General features: G+C 36.3%; 1 protein-coding gene across 1 annotated transcript in view; it reads left to right on the forward strand.

Moving 5' to 3' along the window:
- LOC101895129 (protein rhomboid-like) overlaps positions 1 to 17466 on the forward strand; it is a 114148-nt gene that overhangs the window by 6976 nt on the left and 89706 nt on the right. The window lies entirely within an intron of this gene.

Genomic DNA, 17466 nt, shown 5'->3' on the forward strand with positions numbered 1-17466 from the left:
CTTATATTTGCCCAAATGGGATGGAATTTTGCACATACGACCGAATTGAGTCTAGAAGGTAGTATGCCAAATTTGGTGAAGATCGGTTAAGATATAGCTACAAGTTCCCATATATATTGTTCATCCGATTTGTTATTTTTGTCCTCCGCAGCCGTAATATGCACTCCGTAACAATAATATTTGTGGAAATATATCAAATACAGCTCAGAAATACCTTTGCTAAATTTTATCGAGATCGGTTCAGATTTGAATATAGCTCCCATATATAACATCGTCCGATTTACCTTTTATTGTGCACCAAACGTCTAATATTTGCCCAAATGGGATGGAATTTGGCACATGCGACCGAATTGAGTCTAGAAGGTAGTATGCCAAATTGGTGAAGATCGGTTCAGATATAGCTATAGCTCCCATAAATATTGTATTTATTACCCACAGCCGTAATATGTAATCTGTAACAACAATATTTTGGGAAATATATCAAATACAGCTCAGAATACCTTTGCCAATTTTTATCGAGATCGGTTCAGATTTGGATATAGCTCCCATATATATCTTTATATGATTTCAAATTAATTTTGCACCAAATGGGCAATACAAATCCGAATTTAACAGATACAAATGCTTCGGCATGTTTAGTCCTATGAACTTTAAATTATAAATATAATCATAGCGTGTATGATTGAATTCTCTCATAAAACTTTTAATTGTTATGTGGAGCTCTACTAAATTAGCAAAGTGGTGTAGGGTATCATAAAATCGGCCCCGCCAGACTCATCGAGGAGTTGAGACATATTCTCAAAGCAAATTAGATTTTTAGTTGCTAAATAATCGTGCTAAACCATTTCCGCCATAGCTGCATTTTTCAGGCAGTGCCATTGCGACTTAAGTTCGATGCTAAAGTATAAAGTACTTATGAGACTTAGTGATTTTGTAATTCATGCGAATGTACAATTTATTCCGAATAGAGTATATATTTTTACTATATAATTAAAATTAAATTAAAATTTGCAGCACCTCATAATACTCACCAGAAACACCAAAAAGTAAAATATAAGGGTATATTAGGTTTGTCATTTCGTTTGTAACACCTCGACTCTACAAAGTATACATGTATATTTTAGATCAGCAAAACGATATGTCGATTTAGCTATTTTCGTCCGTCTGTTTGCCCGTGTGGCCTGTAACCAAAATAAGTAGGTTGTTGAAATTTTACTGTGTTTAGGTCTGCAGGACTTTTAGTACTGAAAATGGGATATATAGGTCTCCGTTTTGGTATTGCTCTCGTAGGTATAACTGTACCGGCAGACCTGTGGTCTTTAGGTTGGGTTGGCTTTCAAAAAATTATTTCTGGTATCTGTAGTTCGTAATGATTACTACTTCCTCTAACAGAAAATTTCCTGTGCAGATCCACCCCTTGTTGTCCATATAAAGGTACTTTACAATATTCAGCCCCTTGATGATTTTAGCTGATTTTTTTTTTTCAGCGGAATTATCTTAAACTTGGTATTTAGCGTTCGTAATAGACGTCGCATTCTCTAGCATATAACTGAATGTAGTGGCCCACGTTTTTTTGATTCTAGCTGCATTTTTCAACACCAAATTCGGAATTTTCCTATGACATGAAATGTGAAATTGCCTGTACATTCCCTATATAATGGTAACTCACAATTTGCAGTATATTGACGATTTTCAACAGAGTTATCTAAACTTGATGTTTTGAGTTGTAAAGGTATAGTCACATATAACTGTGCGGTCATTTGATTCTTTTGTTACAATTTAAGCCCGAATGAGCTGTACCACACACACATTGTGTTCCCAGTATGTAGAAACTTATATTTTTTACTTTGAGCCCTTTCTTGATAGTTCATCGCCTTTCTCAATTCGTTTAAAATTACAATAACTAGGTTCTCAGCAAAATTGAAGTGTATTATGCAGTCTTTTCAGACCTAGCCTACAACTCTGGGTTTGATTTTAGTAGAGTACACAGGGTGAGGTAAAACAATTAAAAAATAGTAAGTTTGGCCGGGCCACACTTTTAATACCCTCCACCTTAGGGTAAAGGAAACATTAGAGCCCATTATGACCCACAAATACCAATTTTTAGACATATTCATGGGAAAATGTGCCAAAAATCATCAAAATGCCGAATATCGGGAAATTCGGTTATATGCAGCTATACAATAACGTGGACCTATACATACAATGTTTCGCCAAAGGAGCTAGAACCCCTAATGGGGGTACCAAATCCCGGTACCTTCATATCGGGGCTATTCCAAATCGTGGACCTACACATGCAATGTCTCCCCACACGAACTAGGATCCGTTATGACCTACAAATACAATTTTTCAGACAAATCCGCAAAAAATGTGACAAATATCATCAAAATACCGAATATAGGGAGGTACCGTTATATGGGGACTATACCGAAACGTTTACCGATATATTTCATTTTCAATGCCAACCATCCTAGACACAATACAAATTGCTCTGCCAAATTTTGGTGCTCTACGTCAAATAGTGTGGGCTGTATCGTGATTTCAATAGACAGACGAACAGACAGACAGACGGACATCGTTAAATCGACTTAGAATTTTATGGTGATTATGAATATATATTCTTTATGGGGCCTACGACGAATATTTAAGGATGTTACAATGGAATGACAAAGTTAATATACCCTCCTTCCCAAGGTGGAAGGTATAAAAATGCAACAAAGTCAAACGCCACAATTTTTACATTTATTCTGATGCCATGGTCGATTGATACGAGCGGAGAGCGACCATCGGCTGTTATGGCGGCCCACACCATCACCATGACCGGTGCTTGAGTTCTGGTTGCCAACCGCAGGTGCACATTTTCAGCTGACCTCTTTGGCAAGTAAACACGATCATTTTGTTTGTTTACAAACTGCTGGACTCATCGGAGAAACCCAAATTCGGCAGTTCACCACTTTCGACCAAGCGAAGCACCTCTTTAGCACTTTGAGTCTATTTTCTTCATGTTGCGGTGGAATTTTGGGAATTTCATTGGCTCAGTTTTCAATATTTGCCGAATGGAATATTGCGATATTTCCAGCTCATGTGCCATTTTTTGGCCACTTTAGTTGTAATACTTTTGTACCTTTAAAGAATGGGTTCCTGAAAAATCCCATTAATGAGACACATACATATTTTGTATTGTAAAATATGTATCTTGCGGTCTTTATCGAACCCTTGGAGTACGAATTTCCAACTGTTTCACCTTATATCAGCCCGGCGCATGACGTATGATCCTCGTACAAAGTTGCAAAGCTTCAGCTTTTAACAGTCGCCTAATAATAATGTTACACCACTGTCTGTATTTCGTAGATTTTTTTTCTATTATTAGACAAAGCTAAATATCAAATCTCAGAATGCCAAATTTCAGAAAATTTCTAGTTGAGGATTTACCTTTACCTTTTTTTATCTTTAAACGTCAAAATATAAAACTAACCCAAAATTTGTGACATTTCCGACACAAACGATTTAAGTATAATTGATACTATCCCATTTTAAAAGATCGGCAAGGCCATTAAATAAAAGCACGAGTACATTAAATCATACGTTTTATTACCTCCAACTTCCAAGAGGTTGGCATAAAACCATTTGATCCCCTTATTTTCTACCACAATATTTATAAACAATTATTTCAGTTATAAAACACATAAATGACAATGAGTAACCTCCAGCCAAAAGTAAACCACACAAACAAAATATTCCAACGACAGGGGCGCAACCGAAAGATCTTTGTTGGGTATAAAGGCTATGTCACCTTGGCGTATGCCATCCTCAATGTTTCTGTCTCCAGATACATTACAATGCCACTACTAAAAATGTTTTCCATGTGAGACATAAGTAGTTCTTGCAGTGGCCAATAGGCCCGCATTGGAATTTCGCCAATATCGGTGGTCACCGCTTCATCTGCTAGTTTCTTCATTCGAGGTCGAGACAAAAATTTCTGTTGATAGAGAAAAAAATCGATTTCGGCATTTAAGCCGAAATATACATATTCCGTATTCAGTTTACGCATATTAGCCACGGCTTCCTCTTCGGAAAAAACTACGGTCTGTCGCCTTATCTGCGGTGAGGCTTTAGTTACTTCCAAAACATATTGCTGGAATTCGGTGGTTACAATTGTTAGGTTGTGGTCCAAGACATCTTGAATACTATCGATTTCTCTTTCATAGATTTTCGTGAGCAAAAGTGATGACAATACCGCCAAATAGTAATTGGAGAGCATGAAACCGCTAAAAATTAAAATTGTCTCCAAACCGTAGTGATACTTTGGCGACAAATGCTCTACACTGAACGAAGAACATATAAAGCTGGAGAATGTTGTGAAGATGCTATTGACCAAACGTAAACGTCCATATTCCTTGTATTCGATTATCAGCAGCAAAACCACCGAAGAGACAAACGAAATTGCAATGCATATCCAAACGTCGAGGGTGAACGGCTTACGAAAATAATTGTAATTTTCCAGAGGTTTATCGAAGGGCACCACCAAATGACTGGAGACAACGTGTAGAGGTCGCGTGGTTTCAATGCCATTGCCAAACAAAATGGCATCACCGCAGATATCCGAAGTTTGTTCCAGAATCGAGTCTATGCAACTCAATACCGAGTATGAGGACATGTTTGGCATGATGATGTAGTCCATTGTTGCATTGAATTGTTCTACAAACATATTGACGATGTGACCATAATAACCGCCCATTTGCAAATTTCCTTCGTCATCGAAAAAGGCACTGACGCGGGGTGGCTTGTGACCCACGGCAACCTTAACGGGATAACCCTGCAGATTAACCAGGCGATGTTTTCTCTTTGCGAAATATTCTTCGAGAGTAACACTTGTTATGCTCATTTCCGGTATGCAATCCATGGAGAGTAACTGAGCGGCGTCATTCATTAACAGGACACGCCAGAATCCCTCCGACCAACACCATTCAAATAGCCATTGCCATTCTGTCTCCTCGGACCATGTTGAATTCGTGTAAAATAGAATATCAGCCAAATGAAGATTTATTAGAGAAGGTTTTATGATTTCATTCAATTCGGCCAGGCCCGTTGTTTCTAGTCGAATGAAACTTAAAACCCTCTGTCCTTGCGATCTTCGCAAATCCTTGGCTGTTTCATTAACCACAACCAGTTGTGGCAGACTTGGACTATCCAAGGCCTCAGATGTGGCATCATGACTTACAAAGAGAAGCAAAGTATAAATATCAAATTCTTTCGTATTTTCTCAATTACTTGAACTATTGAAGCGGTCTGTATGTCCTCTATTCGAATGAGAATCAAAAGAAGTATGTACTTCATCATATCGTCGCTTGCAAACTGAAATGAAAGTCCGCTTTTTAAAGCGACTTGTTTTCGTGCTGTGGTACTTATGTACAGACTAAATTGTAATGAATTTCCCTAAAGAGTTCAAATGGTTTTCAATGAAATTTTGAAATCAGAATAAGTGCAGCAAATTGGATAGTAATTATTTGTATTTTATTGTATATGGCATGTGTAAAATGAGTCTAGAAGGAAAACGTGTAACATATATGAAATTGTAATATGATTTGAAATATACCCACTCTACTCGTGAAGTGCATGTAGGAAAAGTTCTATGAATCGAAGCGCTATTTCTGTAAATTAACCTCATATGCTCTAATCATATAACTAAACTTAATTTTACTATAGTTTTTTGGAAAATTTAGGCTAGCCACGTCGTCTAATTTAATGAATTGTTGTTTATGAATACCCTTTTTGGGCACGCATAAAAATATTGGTCCTGCACATTCCAACTTTATTATACCCTCTACCATACATAGTATGGAGGGTATATTAAATCCGTCATTCCGTTTACAACTCATCGAAATAATAACTTTAGATCCAATAAAGTATATATATTCCTGATCAGCGTAAAATTCTTAAACGATTTAGACCTCTCCGTCCGTCCGTCCGTCTGTCTGTTGTAATCATGGTAGAGTCAAAACGAATTATGATAGGAAACTAAAATTTTGCACAGATCTGTCTTTTGTCTGCAGACATGTCAAATTAGAAGATACATATTACGTTACCCCCCGATACTCGGTGTTTTATATATATGTCCACGATGTCGAATAGCCACCCTATAACGGTACCCATCGATATTCGATATTTTAAGGATTTCAGCCAAATTTTCGAATGTAATTGTCTTTAAAACCACAAAAGGGTTCCTTTTTGAGTACATTACCCACGTTTTAGTATAGCACCAATATAACGATACCCCCAGATATTCCATATTTTCATGATATTCGATATTTTCATGACTTTATTCACCGGAATTGTTTTAAATTTCGTATCTAAAGTTCACAATGGCTACTTCAATCTTTGAAGGAAAATTGTATATGCAGGACCACGTCTTTGTACGGTACCTCCCTTTATTCGGTCTTTTGATGATATTAGCGACATTATTCACCGTAATTGTTTCAGATTTCGTATTTGAAGTTCGGAATCGTTACTACAGCCTATGACAAAACTTACTTATGCAGGACCACGTCTTCGTATAGCCTCCATATAATGGGTTTCATTGGAGCGGTATTTTTCGACGGAATTTTTTCTTCTGGTTCCTCCCCCCACAAAAGGTCATAGTTTTCGTTAAATGTTTGCAAGTCCCAATATTTGTATCAGAACTATGTTAAGTGCGAAAATAGACAATATCGACCACAATGGACAATATCAACCACACAAAGGATTAAAATTATTAATATTTATAACTTATCAAATATGAAATAAGCATCCGACTTTCTTCAAGTTTCACAATGTTATTAATATCACAAGATCTGTTTTGAAGATCCACTCCTTCTGGCACCTGTCCCACAAAGCTGCCAACATTTTGAATAACTATGAAGCTCATAAAATGCGAAACGAAGATCCGATTATTTTCAAACTTGGCACATCACAATATTTCTATTAAAAAATAATCATGTTTAAAGATGGAATATGTCAGACTCCTCCTTCTGGTATCTCCCTCACAACGGGTCAAAATTTTGAATTATTATATCCCTCATAAAATACTAAATAAGCACCCGATTCTCTTCAGATTTTACATATTATAATATTTCTACTAAGATAAGATATGTTGTGAAAATGGGATATATCGGCTCTCTCCTCCTGGTACCGGATGCGAAGTAAGCATCCGATTCCTTTCGAATTTCACACACCCCAATATGTCTATTGAGACAAAATCTGGTGTAAAGGTAATAGATATCAACCCACCGAATTTTCAATATTTATATCCCTTATTATTTTAAAAAGATATCTGATGTGAATATAGAGTTCATCCCCTCACTCGTGCAATCGTGCATTCACTACTTTTGGTACTCTTATTGTTCGTATTTCGAAAAAAACCTTTACCCTGTCCATCCACCACAACATCAAAGACTCTCATTCAAAATTTCAGATTTCCATGTATATTCCTTCTCCAAATACCAATAAACCAACCAAATCATACAAAAGGTGATTCTGCTGGCAAACTTTAGACTTCCAAATCAATGTTTTCCCCAAATACCAAACTTAGTACCATTTTGTTCATTTTACCACCCCCAAATGTCAATACCACATACTAACAGTGCACAATCCGTGCACGCAATATCAAATTTAGTACTATTTAGTACCTTTCGTATGCTTGCTGAATGAGTTTCCAAACATAACTCTTCATCTCAACCCTAGCCACCAACAGAGACCCCAATTTTCAGCTCAAACCAAATTGTACCGATTTAAGTACAGTTGTTACACTTAGTACACATTTCCAAAAACACCCACTTCACAAACTTAAGTTTTACGAAATATCAAGATTTTAGCTATATCCACTCAAAAATACCAAAAGATACGAATCTAGTACTTTTTAGTACACTTTTATAACGAATTTCCAAAAGGCCAGCCTTACCTTACCCCTGCCGCCAATATTGACCAACACCAATATCGACTATAATTCAAATTTTAGTACCATTTAGTACTTTTCGTACATCTAAAACCACCTCCATCCCAACACTAAACACCAGTTCTAACCCCAAAATCTTAATTCAGAAATCTAACTCTATCCGTACAATCAATTTTGTACTCTTGTACAATTTATTTCCAAAACTAATTCCAAATTTCAGGACTCCAGCTCTACAAGTTCTCCAAAATTGAAAGAAAAAGATCTGAAATTTACAAAAGTTTCTACATAACTCTGACATACTCCGGCATTAATTTTAATTCCGAATTTCGTGATTCCAGCCCTATTGGTTCACACAAATGTAAATTGTACCAAATTTACTACACATTTGTATCAATTTCCCAAATTACCTACATACCTCAATCATACAATCCTATAGAAATCTTATTTCCTAAATTTCAGAATTCCTGTTCTATCGGTTCACCACAATTCCAATTTGTACTAAATTAAGTAACATTTAGTACATATAAGTGAAAATTTATATAGCTCTTTTGAAATCGAAATTGTACCATATACATGTACAATTTTTGAAAACTACCTCAATATCCCAATCCTACTTTAGCTCTAATATGATTCCAAATTTACTAAGTGTAGTACATTTTGGTACTTTTCGTACACTTATAACACGAATTTCCGAGAACACTTTGCTACATCCATCATACACTTCATCAGTGACCTCCATTTGAAGTTTAAGAGTTCTAGCTCTACTGGATCGTCAAAAACAAGGGGTATCACATTCAATATCTTTTAATACCTTTGGTACAGTTCTAGTACGAAATTCCAAATCGTTTCCTGATAAATTATAGCCCTATTTAAGTTCCATATATTAAAATAGATTATGAAATTCTGTTCTATATAGCTCTTTTTATTTCTTTCCACGATATTTGTAAACAATAATTTCTACCACAAAACACAACACGGACAACGAATAACCGCCGGCCAAAAGTAATCCACACAAAACGAAATATTCCAATGACAAAGGCTCAACATATAAATCTCGGTTCGGTATAAAGGATATATCGCCTCGACGTATGCCCTCCTCAAAAGTTTCCGTCTCGAGATACATTATTATGCCGCTACAGAAGACATTTTCCATATGGGACATGAGCAGATCCTGCAGCGGCCAATAGGCACGCATTGGAATTTCACCAATGTCGGTAGTCACCGCCTCATCTGCCAATTTCTTCATTCGGGGTCGAGACAAGTATTTCTGCTGATACAGAAAGAAATCGATTTCGGCATTTATTCCAAAATAAACATATTCCGTATTTAGTTTTCGCATATTATCCACAGCCTCTTCCTCGGAGAAGACCACCGTCTGCTGCCTTATTTGCTCCGGTGCCTTAGTTACCTCCAAAACATACTGCTGGAATTCGGTGGTCATAATTGTTAGGTTGTGACTCAAAACATCTTGTATACTCTCTATTTCTCTCTCATAGATTTTTGTAAGTAATAGAGACGATAGAACAGCCAAATAGTAGTTGGAGAGCATGAAACCGCTAAAAATTAAAATTGTCTCCAGACCATAGTGGTACTTGTCCGAAAAATGCTCAACACTAAACGAGCCGCCTATCAGACTCGAAAATGTCGTAAAGATACTATTGACCAAGCGCAGATGGCCATACTCCTTGTATTCGATTAACATCAGCAGTACGACGGTCGATACGAAAGTTATTAAAATGCAAAACCACACGTCAATGGTGAACGGCTTACGAAAATAATTGTAATTTTCCAGGGGCTTATCGAAGGGCACCACCAAATGGCTCGATACAACGTACAGCGGCCGAGTGGTTTCAATGCCATTGCCATACAAAATGGCATCACTGCAAATATCCGAACTTTGTTCCAAAATAGAATCTATGCAACTTAGGACGGAATATGTGGACATATTTGGCATTAGCACATAGTCCATCGAGGCATTGAATTGTTCAATGAACATGTTTACAATGGTACCATAGAAGCCTCCCAATTGTAAAATCCCCTCATCATCGAAGAAGGCGCTTACACGCGGTGGACTGTGACCGACAGCCACTTTCACGGGGTATCCCTGTAGGTTTTTGACCCGATGTTTTCTCATGGCAAGATACTCATTGAGAGTTACACTTTTTATGCTCATTTCCGGTATACAATCCATGGACAGAAACTGATCCACCTCATTCATTAACAAGATGCGCCAGAATCCTTCCACCCAACACCACTCAAAAAGCCACTGCCATTCGTTTGCTTCTGACCAAGTTGTATTGGTGTAAAATAGAATATCGGCCAAATGGAGATTCAGTAACGAAGGTTTAATGATTTCATTCAACTCTCCGAGACCAATTTCATCTAGTCGAATGAAACTCAAGACCCTTTGTCCTTGAGATCCTCTCAAATCGGTGGCTGTTTCATTTCCGATGACCACTTGAGGTATATTTGGGGAATTGAAGGCATCAACAGTTCCGTTGCTTGCAAAGTGTAACAAGGTATAAATATCGAATTCTTCCTGGAGTTTCTCCACAACATGATAAATTGATTCCGATTGAATGTGCACTGTGAATATTAAAATGAACGACAGTGTAAGCTTCGACATATCGCTTACAACTAAATAAAAATTGAAGTTGAAAAATTCAGAAATACTTTAGCAGGCTAAAGAGATTATAATGGACATGAGCGATGTTAAATTCTCAAAAGACTTGCTTACGAGACTAATATAATTGCACAGTTTTATTTTTTTTTGTTGTGAATAAGCTGAAACAGAATATTATATAAAAAGTCGTTAGTATAATGGTAACTATTATAACAAGGCAATTCCGCGGAAAAAATATTGTAAAAGAAATATATTGGGGAGAACTTGGGAAGGCAGAAGTTTTTTTATACCCTCCACCATAGTATGGAGGGTATATTAAGTTTGTCATTCTGTTTGTAACAACTCGAAATATACATTTTAGACCATTTGCAACCAGAATGGACCCAACAAAGTATATATATTTTTGATCCGCATAAAATTCTATAATAAATATAGCTTCCGAAAGAATTGAAATAGATTGATAAAATTTTACTCAAACGTATATTATATCTGCAGGACTTTTGGTATTGAAAATGGTCCACGTTTTGTTATAGCCCCCATATAACGGGACCTCCCGACATTCGGTATTTTGATGATTTGAGCGACATTATTCACCGGAATTGTTTCAAATTTGGTGTTTGAAGTTCGTAATGGATACTACAGCTAAGACAGAAAATTGTCTTAGACAGAAAGACAGAAAATTGTCTTATGACAAATTTTACCTTTGCAGGCCCATGACGTCATATAGACCCTAATATAACAGCTACATTCGGCATTTTTAAAGATTTTAACAGAATTGCCAAATTCGTTCCAAATGGTGGAGTGTATTCAAAGTTCGGCCCGGCCGAACTTACAGCTTTATTACTTGTTTTATGATATTATGATGATATTCAATTATAGACATAGCAAAATTAAAAAAGCCATAAGTTGGGTCAGTACATTTGAAGGTGTAGGCGTTGTGTGGTCATGAAGACAATTTCTTTGAAATTGTGTAAGAAAAGAAACATTTTCTGTTTCTTTGTAAAAGCCAACACTGTTCTATTAATAGACCAGGCACAGTCGACGAAGGAGTTTTTGTTGTAACGGACAAAACCAACTTACATGGTTATGCTACTTCGTTCAGGTAGAACGAAAGCATAACAAGTGAAGAAAGATGTTAATGTTTATAAGTGCTGTTGTAAGATTTAGAAGATTTTCCAAAAGAATTTTAGTTTTATTTAATTTTTTGGCTCCTCTTCTATTGAGCTTACGACCTCGTCACTTGGGTACACAATTTTTTTGTCATAGAAGTTATTTTTAAAATAACTTCTGGGGAGAATATCCCAGACAAAAAAGAAAGGAAGTGATGAGGATTGGCGGCTCTTTCCGAAACCAAGGTATTACTGCCTTACCCCCTGGTAAACATTATCACCGTTCTCCACTAATAAACAAACGTTATTTGTATAAAAATAACAATAAAGGGATTAAGCCTGAACATTTTGCAACAACAAAATACTATGGTATACCTATGGTATACAACAAAATACTATGGTATGTCCAGCATTTTGTAAACAAACAAAATGATCGTGAATTATCGCGAAAATATTCTGAAGGCCGTATTATAGCCTTGTGCACGCAAACATTTTTGCTGCAGACCTTGGACATTCCAACAGGACTCAGCACCATCGCACTCAGCACGCACCATCCAAGAATGGTTACAAAATGAGGTTTCTCGCTTCATGTCCAGCGCACAATGGCCAGCAAAATCTCCGGATACCAATCCGTTGGACTATTGTGTCTGGAGTATTTTGGAAAGCAAGGTTGGCATTTGAAAATACCAAAGTGTCGAACACCTCAAGCAAGCGCTTCGCCGGGAATGGACCAAAATACCGCAGAGTAACATTCGGTCAGTGCGTCACGGTTTCATTGGCCGATTCAAGGCCATAATTTGTGCAAATGGTGACCAATTAGAACAAATCTAAACTTATTCTAAAATTCAGTTTTTAAAATGCAGTTTTTTTATCTCACCCTGTATGTCTATTTGGACAAACTCTGTTTTTGGATACTTGGAATCGCTCTAGCTATGTCCATCTTACTGTCAGTCTGGCTCGATTCCTGGAAGGGAGTATCCGATTCCGTTCAAACTTGTTACACCATAATATTTCTTTACTCTCCACCAGGGGTCTATTAAGTTTGTCATACCGTTTGTAACACCTCGATATATACATATTAAACCCCAAAATGTATATATCAGCATAAAATTCTATACCGATTTATTGATGCCCGTCCATCTGTAAAAATCACCCTAGCTTCCGAACAAAACAAAGTAGGTTGATAACATTTTTCTCAGATGTGTGTTAGGTCTTCAGGACTTTGGGTATTGAAACCGGGATATATAGTCCCACATTTTGTATAGCCCCCATATAACGGTACCTCCCTACATTCGATATTTTGATGATTTAAACGATATTATCCACTAGAAATGTTTCAAATTTAGTTCGAAATGGGTGCTACAGACTGTGAAAGTTACTTATGCAGGCCCACGTTTTCTCATAGGTACCATATAACAGTACCTCCCTTTATTTGGCGTTTTGATGAGTTTGGCGACATTATTTGCCGGAATTCAAGTTTTCGGACAAAATTTGCTTAGAAAAAATTCATGCAATTTTATTTAAACTTTGCAAATCCTATTATTTGTATCAGTGCTTGAACGGTGGTGAAAATGGACAATACTGGCCAACTCTGGCCAACCATAGATCAAATATAAATATGAGATATGTTGGTCTACTCCCCCTGGTACCACACCTACCAAAGATATTATTAACAATCTATTTTAATAAAAGAGTAAATTAATTGACTGGCTGACTTAATCATTTAGATGCCCAGACGAAACGGCTAAAGTTACAAATTCGTGTACTAAAATATACAATACTTTGTACTATTTCGTATCATGTGAACGGTTGGAGCTAAAAACATAAAATTTTGAGTGGAAATCAAGCTTGAGAAGTAGGGTCAATATAAGTGTGTTGTTAGGGAGCTTTGGAAATTCGTACTTATGTGTACTAAATGGTACTAAATTTGGTACAATGGATTTGGATTTGGTACAATGGAAATGGATTTTGGATTTGGATGAACCGATAGGACTGGAATCTTAAAATTTGGAAATAAGATTTTTAGATAAGAAAATGTGTAATAAGGCTGGTTTTTGAAAATTCGGATTAGATGTGTAACAAATGTACTGGAATCACTAAATTTCGTGCCTCTGGGTATTTTGTTGAAGGATATTTGGTATAAAAATTAAAATTGCGTAGTAGCGTTGATATAAGTAGGTGTTTCTGGAAGTATGTACTTCACATTTTTAAGATTACTCATTGTTAAATGAAAAATTAATTGTACCTTCGTACATGAAAAATTAATTTTCCGTATAGTCCATACAATAAATTTGAAGTATACACACATAAAGTTGTGAAAACTTAAGGGCATGTATGTGTATAAAAAATGGAAGCTGAATGCTTGTTGTTGTTCTTGTCGACGTAAATCCACTCAATTTGTATTTGAAATCGACGATTATGAATACATTGATGATTGTTATTTTATTAGAAAGATGTTGCGGAGTCTGTTCTGTTCTTTTATTGTTTTTGGCTATCTCACCATGCTCTGCAACTCAACTTTTCAACATTCCATAGCTATTGTTCAGCAGATTCCATTACATCTCGGCAAGTTTGCGGCGTGCAGTGTTCACTTACATTGTCGATGTTTACGTTCACTTCATAGATGTGAAGGGTTTTTATTTTTTTGCATTCAGTTTTGTATTCTCTTTCATTGGGGTGGCGGTTTCCCCCCCCAATGTTTCTGTCTTCATTTAGTCTCCCACTGCACATTGTTCAGATAGCTTTGATTATGATATGATGTGTGTGTGATTGGTAGACAACTCTGCAAACCAAATTTTCAGAGTTCAGACTAAGTTATCAGAGGTTTGTTCGGAAATCCTTTAAACAATTTAAAAAATGTGTTGTCTCACATGAAACATTTTATTTCTTTGGACAGGAAAAAAAGAGATCTAGAGACATGAATGCACCTATTTTGGTCACACTCTAAAACGAAAATAATGGAAACATAACTGTGCAACAACAAATACTTACGTTCTTTAAATCAAAGAAAAGGAGAATATTAAATAGTTTCCTGCGGTGGTAAAAGATTTTTCCTTAGACCTTAGATCAAGTTTTTGATAGATGTTCCGGAAAAATGTCAAACATATTGCGTAAATGCTGACATCTTAAAAATTGTTTGCTGGGTGGCTGTATTTTTTATGAATGAACTGAAATATTCATTTTACAAATAAAACGATCTGCATGCACATTAGTGTTTTTGAAAATATTTTGTTTTCATTCTGTTTTTTACACATCTGCTCGAGGGTTTCTTCCCAGTTCCGAACATTCACGCTGTTAGTTTTATAATGTTTATTATAAGTATACCATAAAATGATTCATGTTTGATCATGTTACTTCTTATCAAGCAATATGAAAAATATCGCCACTCAAAGTCATACATTGTGAACGTGTAATAGAACGATTTCGTTAAAATATAATTTTAGAATTTTCTACATTTTTATACAGATACGGTTACGAAAAAGAACCCAACTCTCTGGTTTTATTGGTCTGTGTAGAATGCAAGTTCGCGTGGATTAAAGTTAGATCAGCTCAAATGCCTGAAAATTGGTCGATGGACAAACTACAATAAAAAATATAATTTTAGAATTTTCTACATTTTTATACAGATATGGTTACGAAAAAGAACCCAACTCTCTGGTTTTATTGGTCTGTGTAGAATGCAAGTTCGCGTGGATTAAAGTTAGATCAGCTCACATGGTCGATGGACAAACTACAATAAAAAAAACCAGTAAGGAAAGCTCAAAAGTCGGGCCGGGCCGACTATATGATACCCTACACCACTATGCATATTTAGTAGAGCTCTCGTAAAAAGGTTTATACAGGACATTTCAGAGCTCTATGAGATATTTGGTACAAAATCAAAATCTATCTAATTCTATCGTGCATTTTACGAACTATAGCTATCTCTGAACCGGGTTTCTCCAAATATGACGTATTGCTTCTAGACTGAATTCGGTCTTATGTACGAAAATTCAGGTGATTTGGGCTGATATTGGCCATTTGATGCACAATTAACACGAAATCGGATGAAGATATATATGGGAGGCATATCCAAATCGGAACAGATTTTACTAAAATTAAAATAAACTATTTTTGGGCTTTATCTGATATCTGGTACCAAATATCATTCCTGTGGAGTGCATATCACGAATGTGAGGGACTTAAAAACCAAATCGGATGAAATATATATATGGGAGCTATAGCTATATCTGAACCGATTTTTACTAAAATTGGTGTACTTGCTTCTAAGCTGGTTTCGGTCGGATTTACCAAAATTGATACTATTACGGCCATTTGGTGGTCAATCATCCGAAATCGGATGAAGATATATATGGGAGCTATATCCAAATCTGAACCGATTTCGATAAAATTTAAAATAGCTATTCCTGTGCTCCATCTAATACCTGGTCCCAAATATCACGGTTGTGGAGTGACTAAAACACTAAATCGGATGAAACATATATATGGTTGCTATGTCTATATCTGAACCGATTTTCACTAAATTTGATATACTTGCTTCTAGGCTGAATTTGGTCCGACGTACTAAAATTCAGTCCATTTGCACTTATATCGGCCATTTGGTGCACAATTAACCCGAAATCGGATGAAGATATATGGGAGCTATATCCAAATCTGAACCGATTTCGATAAAATTACTAACAGCTATTTCTGGACTGTATCTTATATCTGGTACCAATATCATTCTTGTGGAGTGCATACTACGAATGTGAGAGGCTTAAACACCAAATCGGATAAAACATATATATGGGAGCTATAGCTGTTTCTGAACCGATTTTCTCCAAATTTGTTGTATTTGCTAATCTCGGTCACATGTGTCAAAATTCGGGCCATTTGGGCTGATATTGGCCATTTGGTGGTCAATTAACCCGAAATCGGATGAAGATATATATGGGAGCTATATCCAAACCTGAACCGATTTCGATAAAATTTAAAACAGCTATTTCTGTGCTCCATCTAATACCTGGTACCAAATATAACGGTTGTGAAGTGCATAGTAGGAATGTGAGGGACTTAAAGATCAAATCGGATGAAAGATATATATGGAAGCTATAGCTATATCTGAATCGATTTTCTTCAAATTTGATATACTTGCTTCTAGGCCGAACTCGGTTGGGTGTGCCAAAATTCAGGTAATTTGGACTGATAGTGGCCATTTGGTGCACATTTAACCCGAAATCGGATGAAGATATATATGGGAGCTATATCTAAATTTGGTCCGATTCTCACCAATTTCAATAGGGTTCGTCCTTGGGCCAAACAAATGTTGTTTGCAAAGTTTCATCTCAATCGGATAATAAATGCGACCTGCATTTTGTTCACAAAAATACATGGACAGACGGACGGACGGACGGACTGACATGCATAAATCGACTCAGAAAGTGATTCTATGAAGTTTCTCAAAAGTAACTATGGGTCTATCTCGTTTCCTTCTCCATGTTACAAACAAATGCACAAAGACATAATACCCTTACCACTATGTGGTGTAGGGTATAATAATAGAGTTCCACTTTAAACGACAAATTCCAGAAAGATCGTTTGGAGGATGCAGTTAAACTTTTCAAATGAAAATATGGCATCTTTAACAACTCGGCATAAGGCCGGGAGCTGTTGCCAGATTGTATATATTTCGTTTTCGAGTTTTTGAAAGTGTTATGAACCTAATTCCATTACTTTTTCATTCAAATAACTAACTTCAAAAAATGTTTGCCTCAAAATCATATTGTTGGCCTCATAATGCGTTGGCCCCACAATACAAAATATAG

Source organism: Musca domestica, unplaced genomic scaffold, assembly GCF_030504385.1.
Source record: "Musca domestica strain aabys unplaced genomic scaffold, Musca_domestica.polishedcontigs.V.1.1 9, whole genome shotgun sequence".
Classification (NCBI taxonomy): domain Eukaryota; kingdom Metazoa; phylum Arthropoda; class Insecta; order Diptera; family Muscidae; genus Musca; species Musca domestica.